General features: G+C 36.3%; 1 protein-coding gene across 2 annotated transcripts in view; it reads right to left on the minus strand.

Moving 5' to 3' along the window:
• The window catches only part of LOC126759527 (protein misato), a 116255-nt gene that overhangs the window by 41996 nt on the left and 59670 nt on the right, over positions 1-14589 (minus strand). The window contains exon 5 of one of the 2 annotated variants that reach the window (XM_050474387.1): positions 10770-10812. The exons of the other annotated variant lie outside the window; for it this stretch is intronic. The gene's annotated coding sequence lies outside the window, so the exon portion shown is untranslated. The remainder of the gene's footprint in view (positions 1-10769; positions 10813-14589) is intronic. 2 annotated transcript variants of the gene reach the window in all.

Genomic DNA, 14589 nt, shown 5'->3' on the forward strand with positions numbered 1-14589 from the left:
CTGACCACGAAATCATTAATAAGTGGAATTACATATGCTCGCGTGTGTGTGTATGTGTGTCTGTAAGAAATATCAGTTTGTTCTGCACTACAGATGGTCACATATATATGTATATGTATATAAACATATTTAAATATTATGGTGTTCCTTATTTTCCAAGTTGATTTTTTTCCCTAAAGTTTCAGTTGTTGTCCTTTAAAAGGATCGATTTATTTTCAATTAATACCTTGGCTAAATCAAGTTTCTTTTCCTTTGTATACAGCATGGGATTTTTTGATATTTTGCATAAAGAAAGTAGCCATGAAAAAATTATATTCTTGTACAAAAGTGTTTGCCCTACAAAAAAAGGTATGAATAAGTTTTTCCACGAAACTACTGGTTTAAAAGTTATACGCAGTTAAATCCATTCATCAAATATACTGGTGTCATACAGTATACCATGCCGTATGAGCAACACAGAATTAATAATTTCCTTGCATGAACGCTCAAGTCTTTTGATGCATAACTGCAACTGCGTATAACTTTTAAAGGCATGTTACTATAGAAAAAATAATCGATAAAGAGCTAAATTTTGTATTGGAAAATTTTGTTTTCAAAGTATTAGATTACTTTAGTTTGGAGTTAAAATATTGGGTAGTCGAAAAAGGATTTTCGTATTTTGTCAATAGATGTCGTTGCATTTGTACATCTCCAGTGCTACCAATCATGTCATACCATATTGTGTTGGAAAGGTGAGACTTTAAGCTTCATTTAACCAAAAGAAAATTAAATTCGGGGAAGTTGAAAAAAATGTGTAACTGTTCAAAAATTAGTGAACATAATGAAGAAATTGACCAGATTTTGACATTTTTTTATAAAAAGGGAAGAATACCATACAAGCCACCAATGAAATTTGCGAAGTTCACGGAGACGATGTTGTATCAGTTCGTGTAGTACAACAATGGTCGCTCGCTTCCGTTCTGGAAATTTCGATGTGAAAGACCTCGCTCTGGTCGACCTATCGTTGAAAAAGTTGATGAAATTATGGAAAAGATTGACCAGGACCATCACATAAGCAGCCATGACATCGCTAAGAAACTTAACATTCAACATCAAACGGTTTTGAACAATTTAAAAAAGGCTGACTACAAAAAGAAGCACGATATTAAGATACCACATGAATTGTCTGTGAAAAATTTTAATGGGCCGAATCAACATCTGCGATTCTTTGCTGAAACGAAATGAAATCGAACCATTTCTCAAGCGAATGGTAACAGGAGACGAAAAGTGGATCAAATACGACAATAATGTGCGAAAAAAACCACGGTCCAAGCGTGGTGAAGCTCAACAAATGGTCGCAAAGCGTCAAAGTTAATGGAATGTGAAAATTACTTGTCGCCGAGAAACCAAAAAAGTTTTACACTGAAGGAATAATGTCTCTGGCGGAAAAATGGCAAAAAGTGGTTGACTAAAATGGTACATAATTTGTTCATTAAAGTTCATAACAAATACAAAGAAATAAGTTCAAGTTTGATTAGAAATACGAAAATACTTTTTCGACTACCCTATATAATACTCGGTAGCAACTGGTTGCAAGAGTATAACAATAAGGCCTTTTTTGTAAAGTGCTAATTTTTTTGTTGGAAAATTCAAATTTATAGGTAACTTAGTTTGAAGATAAAATATTTAAGGCAAAAAGTTAACACATTTCAAGTCAAATACGTAGAATAAAAAGCTTATTCACATAGGATCGCGTTTTTTATGCGAAAACTGAAACTTCATGGGGCATTTCCCAAAAAAATCTTCTTCGGAAATAACGGACACCCTAATAATATACATATGTACATACTCGTATACGAAAACGACCAGACAGCAGACAAGTGGCTACTATGTACTATTGTACGGCGTGTAAAAACTTAAGCACACCTACATACACATATGCAATGTATACGAAATATAGTTTGCTATGAACATATGTGTAAGCTCATACAGATGTTTGCACGCAAACTGTTGTTATTTTCACGCCGTCACTGTGATTTAAAATTGTTATTGTAGTGTTCACAGTTGGTTAAATTTGTGAAAAATTACCCCTCCATCGATTGAGGGGTGAAGGAGTGTAAAGCGAAACGCAGCGCAGGCTGTAAGAAGCCAAGAGCAAAATGTGTAAGGGCAGCACGTGAGCACGCATACACTCACACATACATACATATATACATATGTGTATATTTGCAAGCATTGTTGCATGTAAATACAATATGGTATTTATTTTACAATCATCTTTCGTATTGTGTGAAAGTGCGGGCGCTGATGAACATTAAAAATGATTATTATTAAAAAGCAAAAAGGCTACCTTTTAAGTGCGGCTCCATTCCGGTCAGTCAGGCAGGCAACTCATAAATATAATTACATCGACATCGAATAATGTTGGTGATTTTATCGTTTGTGTGTATGTGTCTTTACTTGGGCTCTTATATGATATAGTTCTGGTTGTTGTTGTTTTAATTTTGTAATTTTTACACATGCAAATACTTTTCAATTTTTTTGTAAAGTTTTTGAATAAAATTAATAATTTTGCATTTCTTTTTGCCTGAAAATGTGATATATTAACAACAGCAGAATACGTCTTTTTCGGGTTTAATTGTATACTAGGTAACATTTTGTGGATTAATATAACTTGATTTAATTAAAAAAAAATGTATAACTCAAAAATTCTTCTATGAAATTTTTACTACGAATCCAACAAAAAATGACTGTAGTTGTTCTTGCACGAAGCAATTTTTTGAAGATATGCCTTTTTACATTCAAGCAAATAGTTGCCTTTTTTTTTCAATATTTTTGTTAAAAATCTTAAAATATAGCTGAAAATATAGTTTGGAAACAAAAAAAGAGTTTGGACATATCGCAACAATACCACTGGAACAACGCAAAACAGAAAATCCTTAGTGGTACGCAATCATCCTAAGTGGTACGCAATCATTTGTTTGCCAGTTTAATCTTTCAAGAGTGTCAATTGGTCAGAAAAACCAATAGTGGTGCCCTATGACATCGTGGTGACAGGTGAGACGGAACAGCCTATATGGGTGTTTCAAGATTAGCTTCAACCACGACAATGTTAAAAATTTCTTAACGCAAAACAGAAAATCGACTAAAATAAAAACTGCATTTTCCACGAGCACTCAAAAAAATAACATCGATTTGATGAGTCAACAACCTTGTCACCGAATGACTACTTTTTATGCCCGTTCGTAAGAAATAAACTAAGACGCCAACGGTTTTCGACACCTGAAGAGGCGGTTGATGCGTTCAGAAGCATGTTTTGGAAATACCTTAATCAGAGTGGCGAAATTGGAAAATTGGTTTAAACTCATGTAAAAGTGTATAGATCTTAATGCAGAATAATTTGAAAAACAAAAAAGCGATTTTCGGTGCTTAAAATTTGTGTTTGTTCTCGAAGCCCGAAAAATAAAAAAATAAAAGACAACCTACGTAGTGTGGTTGACCACTCAGTTTGCAAAATTTTGAATTCTCTTGATCCTGAACCCTTCCTTCGTTCATTACCTGGCAAATATATATGTATAAGAAGGTAATGTATAAAAGTTGGTTGGTTCAACCTTTTCAAGAAATATTACTCACCAACTCTAAAAACATCGTTTTCCGAAAAACGCCTTTAAAGTTTAGGTATTACACAAAATTAGAAATGTCTTAAAAATACGCTTACATCTTAGAAACTTATTTTTGGAGAATTTTAAATTAAAAAAATGACAAGTCGATATAGCCAATTACGTAAAACTTAATAATTATTGAAATGGTTGAAGACCACGCTACGGAGTCGATCACTCATATGCAGTGAGTAAATCTGTATATAAACAGCAAAGATAAGATTTAACGAATAATTTTCAAAAACGAAAAAAAAAATCAGAGAAAAGGAAATATTTCGCTACTTGAACTTCAACATATTTAAAAATTCAACCATTTTGAAGTAACTAAGGTTACACAAACCTTTTATAAATAGCACAAAAATCAACATTTGATACTACACAAAATTATTTTTACATTATATTCGGGCTTCTAAGATGCTAAAAGCCTGTCTGAAAAGCGCGAACGCTTAAAATGATAAACGGCCTCAATTTTCAGTTCTTCGAATATACATAAATTTACTGCTTATTTTCTTAATTTGCTTGCCTGCTTTTTGCCACGGCCAAGAGAATTAGCACTTCATTAACGCCTTATCAACTTAAAGCTTGGGCTAATGCGCTGGCGCATGTAAATGGCGATGCTTTCATCTTTTAATTCATGATTGCCTTGCCATCTTTCAACGCTTGTTGCAGCTTCAGCTTCTTTGTGTGCTTATTTTGTCGCTTTAACTAAGATCACTGCAGTCTACAATTTGCATACATTGAGATGATTTTATCTTCGAAAGAAGCGTATATTTGCATTTTACTGCAAGCAGCAAGGAAGCGTGGCGTTTATGCGGGGAAATGCGTAAGCCTAGGCAACAATGCTTAAGCTATTGCTGCTATAAATATGCAATAGGCGAGTATTTGCACTTAGAACATTCGATGCAAAAATAAAAATAATAAATTTTTTGAAATTACATTTAAAAATGTATATTTAAAATATAGCTTATCTAACTTCTTAACTAATAAGATAGATTTATATTAGGTCTACAACTTTGCTTCCGCCGTTTTCCAATAGTCTCTAGGGTCAAGCACTGGTCGATTAAATCGATTAAATCGTTTTATATCGATCTTGGATATTTGTATCAATATTAACTCAACAAAATATTTGTAAAGATCTGTTTGCATCCAAAATTTATTCTGAACTGAAAATGTCACTTTTCGAGCCGAATTCTCGACATTTGCGGGAAATGGGGTTGAGGCTCATCGAATGCTTTCGGATACGTATGGTGAGGTATTATGAAGTCGGAGACCGGCATGGTGGTGGAAGGGAGAAGATTTTCGAAGATGCTGAATTGGAAGCATTACTCGACCAAGATGCGTTTCAAACCCAAGAGGAATTGGCCGAATCGTTGCAAGTGACACAGCAAGCCTCAAAGCAATGGGATTTCAGAAACAAGGAAACTGGGTTCCTTACGACTTGAAACCAAGAGATGTCGAACGGCGCTTCTTTGCGTGTGAACAGCTACTTCAAAGGCACAACCGAAAGGGATTTTTACATCGCATTGTAACTGGCGACGAAAAATGGGTCCACTACGATAATCCTAAGCGAAGAAAGTCATGGGGAAAGCCTGGACATGCCTTCACGTCGACGGCAAAACCGAACATGCACGGCGCCAAGGTCTTGCTCTGCATTTGGTGGTTATGAGCTACTAAAGCCAAGTGAAACCATCACAGGATATCGATACCGAACGCAATTGATGTGTTTGAGCCGAGCACTAAAAGAAAAACGGCCACAGTACGAGGAAAGACACGATAAAGTCATTCTCCAGCATGACAATGCTCGGCCTCACGTCGCAAAGGTGGTCAAAAAATATTTGGAAACGCTGAAATGGGAGATCTTACCACACCCGTCGTATTCTCCAGACGTTGCGCCATCTGAGTACCACTTGTTCCGATCGATGGCACACGGTCTAGCTAACGAGCACTTCAGTTCTTATGAAGAAGTCAAAAATTGGATTGATACTTGGATCGACTCGAAAGATGAGAAGTTCTTTCGTCACGGAATACGCATGCTGCCAGAAAGATGGTCAAAATAATAACATTTTTGTAACCGTTTTTATACAATAAAGCCTTAAATTTACAAAAAAAAAACGGCGGAAGCAAAGTTGTAGGCCAATACTAAAATTTTTTTTTTCTCTAACAGTATAGAATCACATAGAGGTCTAAGGGGACACAGTTCAGCACAACGCGCCTCTATTTAAGACAAAGAATTAATCAAAGCTATGCTAGCAAATGAAAAATGGAAATGGGGGCTATAACGTCAGAGCTGCCGGGCTTATTTATGTTTAACGTATTACTACCCAAATGGACAAACAGATCAGTAAATAAAAAAATTCACAATTTTTACATTAATTTCAAAGTTTTATTTAGCCTAGTTAAAATTATCCGATTTTGGTCAAATATGCTTCGCTTTGTTCGATAACTTGCTAGCATTTTAAATTTCATTTTCGTAGAAAGTGGATGTTTCATTGCCTAACCATGAAGAAGTTCGAATAGCAATTACACGTCTGAAGAACAATAAAGCGGCGGGGGCCCATAGATTGACGACCGAGCTATTCAAATACGGCGGCGAAGAACTGCACGCCTAACGATTGGAATTGAAATGTGCTCTGCCCAATCCCCACAATCAGCGCAAACAACCGTGGCATAAGCCTCCTCAACATCGCATATAAGGAGCGTACTGTGTGAAAGATTAAAGTCCACCGTCAACAAACTGATTAGACCTTATCAGTGTTGCTTTAGGCCTTGGAAATCGACAACTGACCAGATATTCACCATCCAAATCTTGGAAGAGACGCACCACCTCTTAGTCGATTTCAAAACTGCCTTTGACAGCACGTAAAAGAACTGCCTTTATGGCGCTAGGTCTGAATTTGGTATCGCCGCTGTGGATCGGGAAGGACCTCTCCGAGCCGGTCGATACCAAACGAGGTTTCAGACAAAGCGACTGCCGTTCGTGTGATTTCTTCAATTCAATGGAGAAAATAATTCGAGCTGCAGAACTCAACTTCTATAAGAGTGTACAGCTGCTGGTGCACGCCGATGATTTTGATATCGTTGGCCACAACAACCAGGCTGTTAGTTCTGCTTTCTCCAGAATGGATAAGTAAGCGAAGCAAATGGGTCTGGTGGTGAACGAGGGTAAGACGAAATATCTCCTATCATATTCAATTTAATGCGGTCTCTGGATTTCGTTCGAATTATGAATAACCATAATTACGAATTTATGAATTTTTGTTCTTTTTTCTGAACAAATTTTTGATTTGGTTTTATTTTTATAGGAAATTTAAATATTTCGGTCCTTTATTATTACGTATTTCATAACTGTAAGTGGTGTTTATATTAATATACTTTCGTTTTATTATACTCTCGCAACAAAGTTGCTAAGGAGAGTATTATAGTTTTGTTCACATAACGGTTGTTTGTAAGTCCTAAAACTAAAAGAGTCAGATATAGGGTTATATATACCAAAATGATCAGGGTGACGAGTAGAGTTGAAATACGGATGTCTGTCTGTCCGTCCGTCCGTCCGTCCGTCCGTCCGTCTGTCCGTCCGTCCGTCCGTCCGTCTGTCCGTCCGTCCGTCCGTCCGTCTGTCCGTCCGTCCGTCTGTCCGTCTGTCCGTCCGTCCGTATTTCTTGGCTCCATAAGAAAGTTAAGTTCGAAGATGGGCAAAATCGGCCCACTGCCACGCCCACAAAATGGCGGAAACCGAAAACCTATAAAGTGTCATAACTAAGCCATAAATAAAGATATTAAAGTGAAATTTGGCATAAAGGATCGCATTAGGGAGGGGCATATCTGGACGTAATTTTTTTGGAAAAGTGGGCGTGGCCCCGCCCCTTACTAAGTTTTTTGTACATATCTCGGAAACTACTATAGCTATGTCAACCAAACTCTATAAAGTCGTTTCCTTCAGGCATTTCCATATACAGTTCAAAAATGGAAGAAATCGGATAATAACCACGGCCACCTCCCATACAAAGGTTATGTTGAAAATCACTAAAAGTGCGTTAACCGACAAACGAAAAAACGTCAGAAACACTAAATTTTACGGAAGAAATGGCAGAAGGAAGTTGCATCCAGGCCTTTTTTAAAAATTGAAAGTGGGCGTGGCCTCGCCCACTTATGGACCAAAAACCATATCTCAGGAACTACTCAACCGATTTCAACGAAATTCGGTATATAATATTTTCTTAACACCCTGATGACATGTACGAAATATTGGGTGAAATCGGTTCACAACCAAGCCTTCTTCCAATATAACGCTATTTTGAATTCTATCTGATGCCTTCTCTGTATACATTAGGAACCAATGATGATAGCGGAATAAAACTTTACACAAATACGGTATTTGAAAAATATGTAAATGACGGATAATGAAATCTCGATTATCACTTTATCATGCGAGAGTATAAAATGTTCGGTGACACCCGAACTTAGCCCTTCCTTACTTGTTTTCGCTACAATTTGCCATTTTCTACTTTGTAAATTCTTAAAATTTCAATAAAATTGCAAATTTCACATTTGAATTTTAATTCTTGAAGAATTGCCTATTTTCCAAGGCAAATAAATGTGTTTACACATAATTCTTTGTACAAACAGAAAAAATCTCTGCCAAAGGTGTATGTCAATAATCAGCATAATCATGCAGGATAACAAGCGTCTGTCTGTATAAAATAAATAAAATAATAAAAGGAAAGCACACACACACACACAAGCGTTAACAGTGCAGAATAGCAGCCTTTTGAGCGCAAATCGACACACTTTTAAAAATGTTGCTGTGAGTATGTCTATAATATATGTATGTATGTATGTATGTAATATATGCAATGCAAATAAAAGCAAATACGATTTGTATGTTTATGAGCCTAGCCACAGACACATGCACATCTTTTGTCTGTGCGTTAAGCCGCATTTCAGAATCTATATTTACATATATATTATGTTTTATTGCGTCTCGTGCTTGCCACATGTTTAGAATATACGGCCTATACACACGTAATGTATGTGCGTGCATGTGTGTATGATTACAAATGTATATGTGCGTTTCTATTTATTCAGACAACCATTTCTGATTCTTTATTTGCTTGTTACTGTTGTTTATTTGGTCTATACACCCGAACACCCACACTTACTTTCCTCTTCATTTATATGTATGTATTTACTCATTTCCTTTTTATTTGTCTTGCAGCTTGCTCTTTTTGCGGCCCTTACAGGTGAAAAATGTGGCAATTTGTCTGCATTTTATGCCTACGAAGCACGTACAAATGTACTCGAGTCATAATGATTTTAAATTTGCTGGTCTACCCATCTATTTTCGGCAGTTACACATCTACACCCAAGTGCCTGTGTGTCTGAGGCAAAGCTTTGTGCGTGTGTAAAAGGTTTGCTGTTTCTCAGAGATTGAGAGAATTGAAAATTTATTGTGTTTTATTGAAATATAAATATTTACTTTCAGTTAGGTCATTTACATTTGCAGGCAATTACAAAGCAAAATCTGCCGACAAATCGAAATTAAATTTTTGATGTTAATGAAAACTTCCGTTTTGAAACCAAGTGCGAAGAATCAATTTATATTTGTATTATTTTATTCAGTTTTTAAAGTCAAGGTAAAGAATAAAGTTAACTTAGTGTTAGGCGTGACGAATATAAAGAATGTTTGAGGATTTACTCAATCGTAATGCAGAGGTATTTTTGTTAAGATAACCCTTACTAAGCTCATCGAAAAAGTAGAGTCTAGGTTAAAATTCTTAAACCTGTAAATAACCAAGTAGGAAAGGGCTAAGGGAATTGATCAATATCATATTTTATATCTAACCGAAAATATAGGTCATATAATAACTTAGTCGGAAACGTATTTTCGTATTTTGTCAATATATGTCGTTGTAGTTTATATGTATCTCCAGCGCTACCAATCAAATTGGCATCATATCATACCACATAGTGTTGAAAAGGTGAAAATTAAAAAAAAAAAAATAAATCCGGGAATGTTGAAAAAAAGTTGCAGCTGTTCAAAAATGAGTAAAAGTAATGAAGAAATTTGCTATATTTTGCAATTTTTGTATAAAAAGGGGAAGAATGTCACGCAAGCCACCAATGAAATGTGTGAGAGTTACGAAAAATATGCTGTACCAGTTCGTTTAGTACAACAGTGGTTTGCTCGCTTTCGTTCTAGAAATTTCAATGTGAAAGATGTATCTCGCTATGGTCGACCTATCGTTGAAAAAGTCGATGAAATTATAAAAAAGATTGACCAAGACCGTCACATAGGCAGCCATGACATCGCTAAGGAACTTAACATTCATCATCAACCGGTTTAGAACCATTTAAAAAAAGGCTGGCTACAAAAAGAAGCTCGATGTTTGGGTACCACATGAGTTGTCTGTGAAAAACTTAATGGACCGAATTAACATCTGCCATATTTGCTGAAACGAAATGGAATCGAACCATTTCTGAAACGAATGGTAACAGGAGACGAAAAGTGGATCAATTACGACAATAATGTGCGAAAAAGATGATGGTCCAAGCGTGGTGAAGCTCAAGAAATGGTCGCAAAGCCAGGATTGACGCCTCGTAAGGTTATGCTGAGTGTTTGGTGGGATTGGAAAGGAATCATCCACTATATATGTATGAGCTGCTCCAGCCTGGTCGAACGATTGATTCTACATTTTACTGTCAACAATTGATGGGATTGAAGTAAGCAATCGAAAAAAATGGCCAGAACTGATCAACAGAAAGGCTTCGTTTTCCATCAGGAGAACGCTAGATCTCACACATCTTTGATGACTCGGCAAACACTGGGAGAGCTTGGCTGGGAAGTTTTGATGCATCCATCATATAGCCCCGACCTTGCACCATCGGACTACCATTTGTTTCGGTCAAACTCACTTAATGGATTTTGGACTTGAAAATTTATGTTCTGATTTCAAATAATTGTGGGTAGCAGATTGCATACCATGCAAGGTTTACACCCTTAGTTTTTATTGGCGTTTGATATAGTATTAATTCTTTCAGAACGAAAAAAAGAGCAGTGATATGTTAACCTAACATGAAAATAATATTTCACATTTGTAATTATTAAAAAAAGGTTATAGAACTTGTACTCACATTATTTCAATGATGGTTGATCAAAGTTGTATAAAAAATGTGTCTGAAAAAAAAAAATAAAATTTCATTAAAGTTTTACAAAATTTTAACAGTTTTTGACATTATACATATACATGCATACATAAACAATAATATTTAACATTTTTTTTACTGGTGATATAACGAGTTTTTCAATAAAAGCGCTACAAACGTTATTTTTTTAATAAAACAAAAACAGTTTGGGATATCAATGAAATTCTTTATTCTCATGAAATTCCATTATGTATGCAATTCGATTTCTTTTGCTTCACCACCGCGGTTACGCTTGCAGAAGTCCAGACGCTGAACTCAATCGATTTTCATTCGTACGAAGTTCATATTCAAAGTTCATCAATCGTCGCTGGCTTGTTGGCATAACCCATATACTTGACGTAGCCCCACAGGAAATAGTTCAACGGTGTCAAATCGCCTGACCGAGGCGGACAATTGACTGGGCCATTTCGTGAGATAACATGTTCACCAAACTGATTTTCAATAAATCGATTGTGACATTCGCTGTGTCACTTGTGGCGCCGTCCTGATGGAAACACATATTGTCCAAGTCCACAGCATCCTACTCATTCACAGTAACGTGCAGGTCTTGGTCATCACGGAAGAAGTACATCCCAATGACGCCCATAAACCGCACCAAACCGTAATTTTTACGGTATGCAATAATGCATATTTTGCTTATTGACGAAGCCATTCAGCCAGAAACGAGCCTCATCACTGAAGACGAATTTTCGATGAAAATTCGGATCATTTTCAAGTTGTTGCTCAGACCAATTCACGAACATACGACAATTCTGGTGGTCAAGCGGCTTCAGTTCTTGCGTCAATTTGATCTTGTAGGGATATAGGAGATTTTTTCGCAAAATTCGCCACAACGACGTCACAGACCCAACGCTTGAGAACGACGTGTGAGAAATTGATTTGGGCCTTCCTCAATTGATGCGCTGGCTACAGCAATATTCTCGACACTACGGACACTTCTTTGTCTCACTGGCACGGGAATATTTTGTATTGTGGCTGTTGATTAAAATTTTTCCGCTAGATGCTCAATTGTTGATCTGACAGGACGATTATGACGACCAAAAATAGAACGTAGCGCTCTTTAAGTTGAGGCCACTGACTCCGAATTTCGTTAGTAAATTTTAATAATTTCGACTCGTTGTTGGATCGTATATCTTTCCATAATGAAATGCAAACCTTACTGAAGAGAATTTTTGTAGCGTCGTTTTATAAAAAAACCGTTATAAGAAAAGAATTACCTAAAATATATTGCTTAGAAATTTAACCGTAGTCCCGTCAAAACTACTGAACTCAACTCTATTAGAAAACGATCAACTGAAAAAGCAATTGAAAATTCTAAGCTATTCAGGAACGATATTTTTCTTTTATAAGCATTAAGGTGGTACTATATTTTACTAAATTTTATTAGGTGCGGAACTAAGTTCTCGCATTTTAAAGAAAATACAATTTTAATGTGAGAAAATGGTTACCAATGAATAATTATTATCCTGTAATGCTATCCAAAAATTATGCCATTTTCAATGTCGTCTTGTGAATAGAACTGCTTCTAGGTCAGACCTTGTGGCATCGAACGCAATAAATAATAATCGGACAGTGCAATATCTGGGGAATATAGAGAGTGGGTTAGGACTTCCCATTTAGGAGTTTACAGATAGGTATTAACGCTTTTGGTAACGTGAGGCCAAGCGTTGTCATGCAATAGAACCACTTTTTCGTGCCTCTTCTGGTCTTGAGGTCTTACAGAATTAAACTTCCTTTTTTCTCAATCATTCCCAGCGCATGTAGTCGAATTTCAGGTTAATTTCATGGTTGCCTTTAATAAATTAACTTTGCTATAATTATGTAACTCCTAGAAAGAAACCTCGCAGACTTCACAAAGTATATAGTACATATGTATATACCATAATTGATCAGCGTGAGTTCTTTTAGCCATATGTTTCTGTTTACCTGCCTATATAATGGGTTGTCTAAAAAGTCTTGCGGCATTTTTATTGATTTTTTTTTTATTGAAATTGAAATGAATTTTTGATGACTCATGGCCAGCTCTTGACCGATGCTACGGCTGCTACTATGCCAGTCTCTTTCGACCAATTCAGCGATTTTATCGCAATTTTCGACGACAGGCCTTCCGGTGGGTGGCGCATCTTCGACCACCTCTACACCAGACCGAAAACGTTGAAACCATCGTTGCGCGGTGGAAATGGAAACTGTATCGGGTCCATAGACTGCACAAATTTTATTGGCGGCTTGAAATGCATTTTTGCCTTTATCGTAGTAGTACTGTAGAATTTGCCGTATTTTCTCTTTATTTTGCTCCATGTTTGCGACGCTACAACTCACGAACGACTTAAAAGAAACGACAATCAATCAAACACGTGTTAGCGAGTGAAATGAGCTTTCCAAAAAGGTATAGCATGACCCGATGCGACAAATAAAACTAGAACTACGCGCTTTCAGCGCCAACTAGCGAAAATACCGCAAGACTTTTTTTTACCTAATATAAGGCAACTAACCTCTTATTTTTTAGATATCGATCTGAAATTTTGTACACGTCCTTTTCTCCTTAAAAAGCTGCTTATTTGTTCGAATCGCCGATATCGGCCACCTATAGCACATGGTTGCCCTACAAACTGACCGATCAAACTGCAAACCTTACCTTATATAGAAAACTTTTTCATTTGACAAGGTATCGTCACGAAATTTGACCTGGATTATTGGGCAGCGCTGCAAACTCCGAGTAAATCGCTCAAATCAGATAATTATGCTGTATGCCCTTTCAAACTGACTAATCAAATTGAAGATAAAAATATTGTTCCACCTTTGTATAAATCTCAGATCTAAACTGTGAATGGAGTACACTGAACTCCTAAAGTATACGAGTATTATTTATTATCAACACACATTTTTACCTAAACACTAGCTTATTCCATATCATCACAAATAAAAGCAATAAAATTTATTTGCAGTCAACGTTATTTGTTTTTTGCCCGAATTTTCGATCCTTTTTCGATACCAAGCTTATCAAAATTTCTTAGATTCCTTTATAGCATAGCATAGTGTCTTTATACCATAGCAGATATTTAATAAGCGCACGTATTTCCCTTTAAAGCGTTTCAACTTTAAAATTCGCTCAAAATTTAAAGAAATGATAAACGACAGGATTCGAACCCGCGACCTCTAGAATGGTAGTCAACGTTCAAGTGACTCAATTAGAAAGCTTACAAAATACACTTTAGTATTAATTTTGACACTTGTCAGTGCAGTCACAAAACGTGTGTGCGTATATGTGTGGGAGAATTGTTATGCTGCACGAAGCATGACGACAACGGAAACCGGAAATGCAATATTCAGCATACCAATGACTAAGGAAATGCAAACTTTGCAGGTTTACGGGTTTACAGGTTTGCTGATTTGCATTAGTGTTTAGGACTACAACAAATACACACGACATGCATCCAGACATGAAGTCATTACATATGTGTATATGGTATGTAGGCGCGTTTGTGTGTTCTCGCTCACTTAACCGCCATAATATAGATAATGATAGCAATAATATGTTAATTGTTGAAATGCAAATCAATTTTGCGCTAATAAATTGCTGAGCTTGTAATACCCGAGCAATTATATGTGTAAATATGTATAAGCGTGCGTGCTGTGCAACCGCCTGCACAACTCACCGGCACACATAACCTCACTTGTAGAGAGCAATTGCCGCATAACAAACATGACACTAATTCAGTTGTAAGCAAAAGCAAAACTAAGCACAAGT

The sequence above is a fragment of the Bactrocera neohumeralis genome, chromosome 5, assembly GCF_024586455.1.
Source record: "Bactrocera neohumeralis isolate Rockhampton chromosome 5, APGP_CSIRO_Bneo_wtdbg2-racon-allhic-juicebox.fasta_v2, whole genome shotgun sequence".
NCBI classification, from domain to species: domain Eukaryota; kingdom Metazoa; phylum Arthropoda; class Insecta; order Diptera; family Tephritidae; genus Bactrocera; species Bactrocera neohumeralis.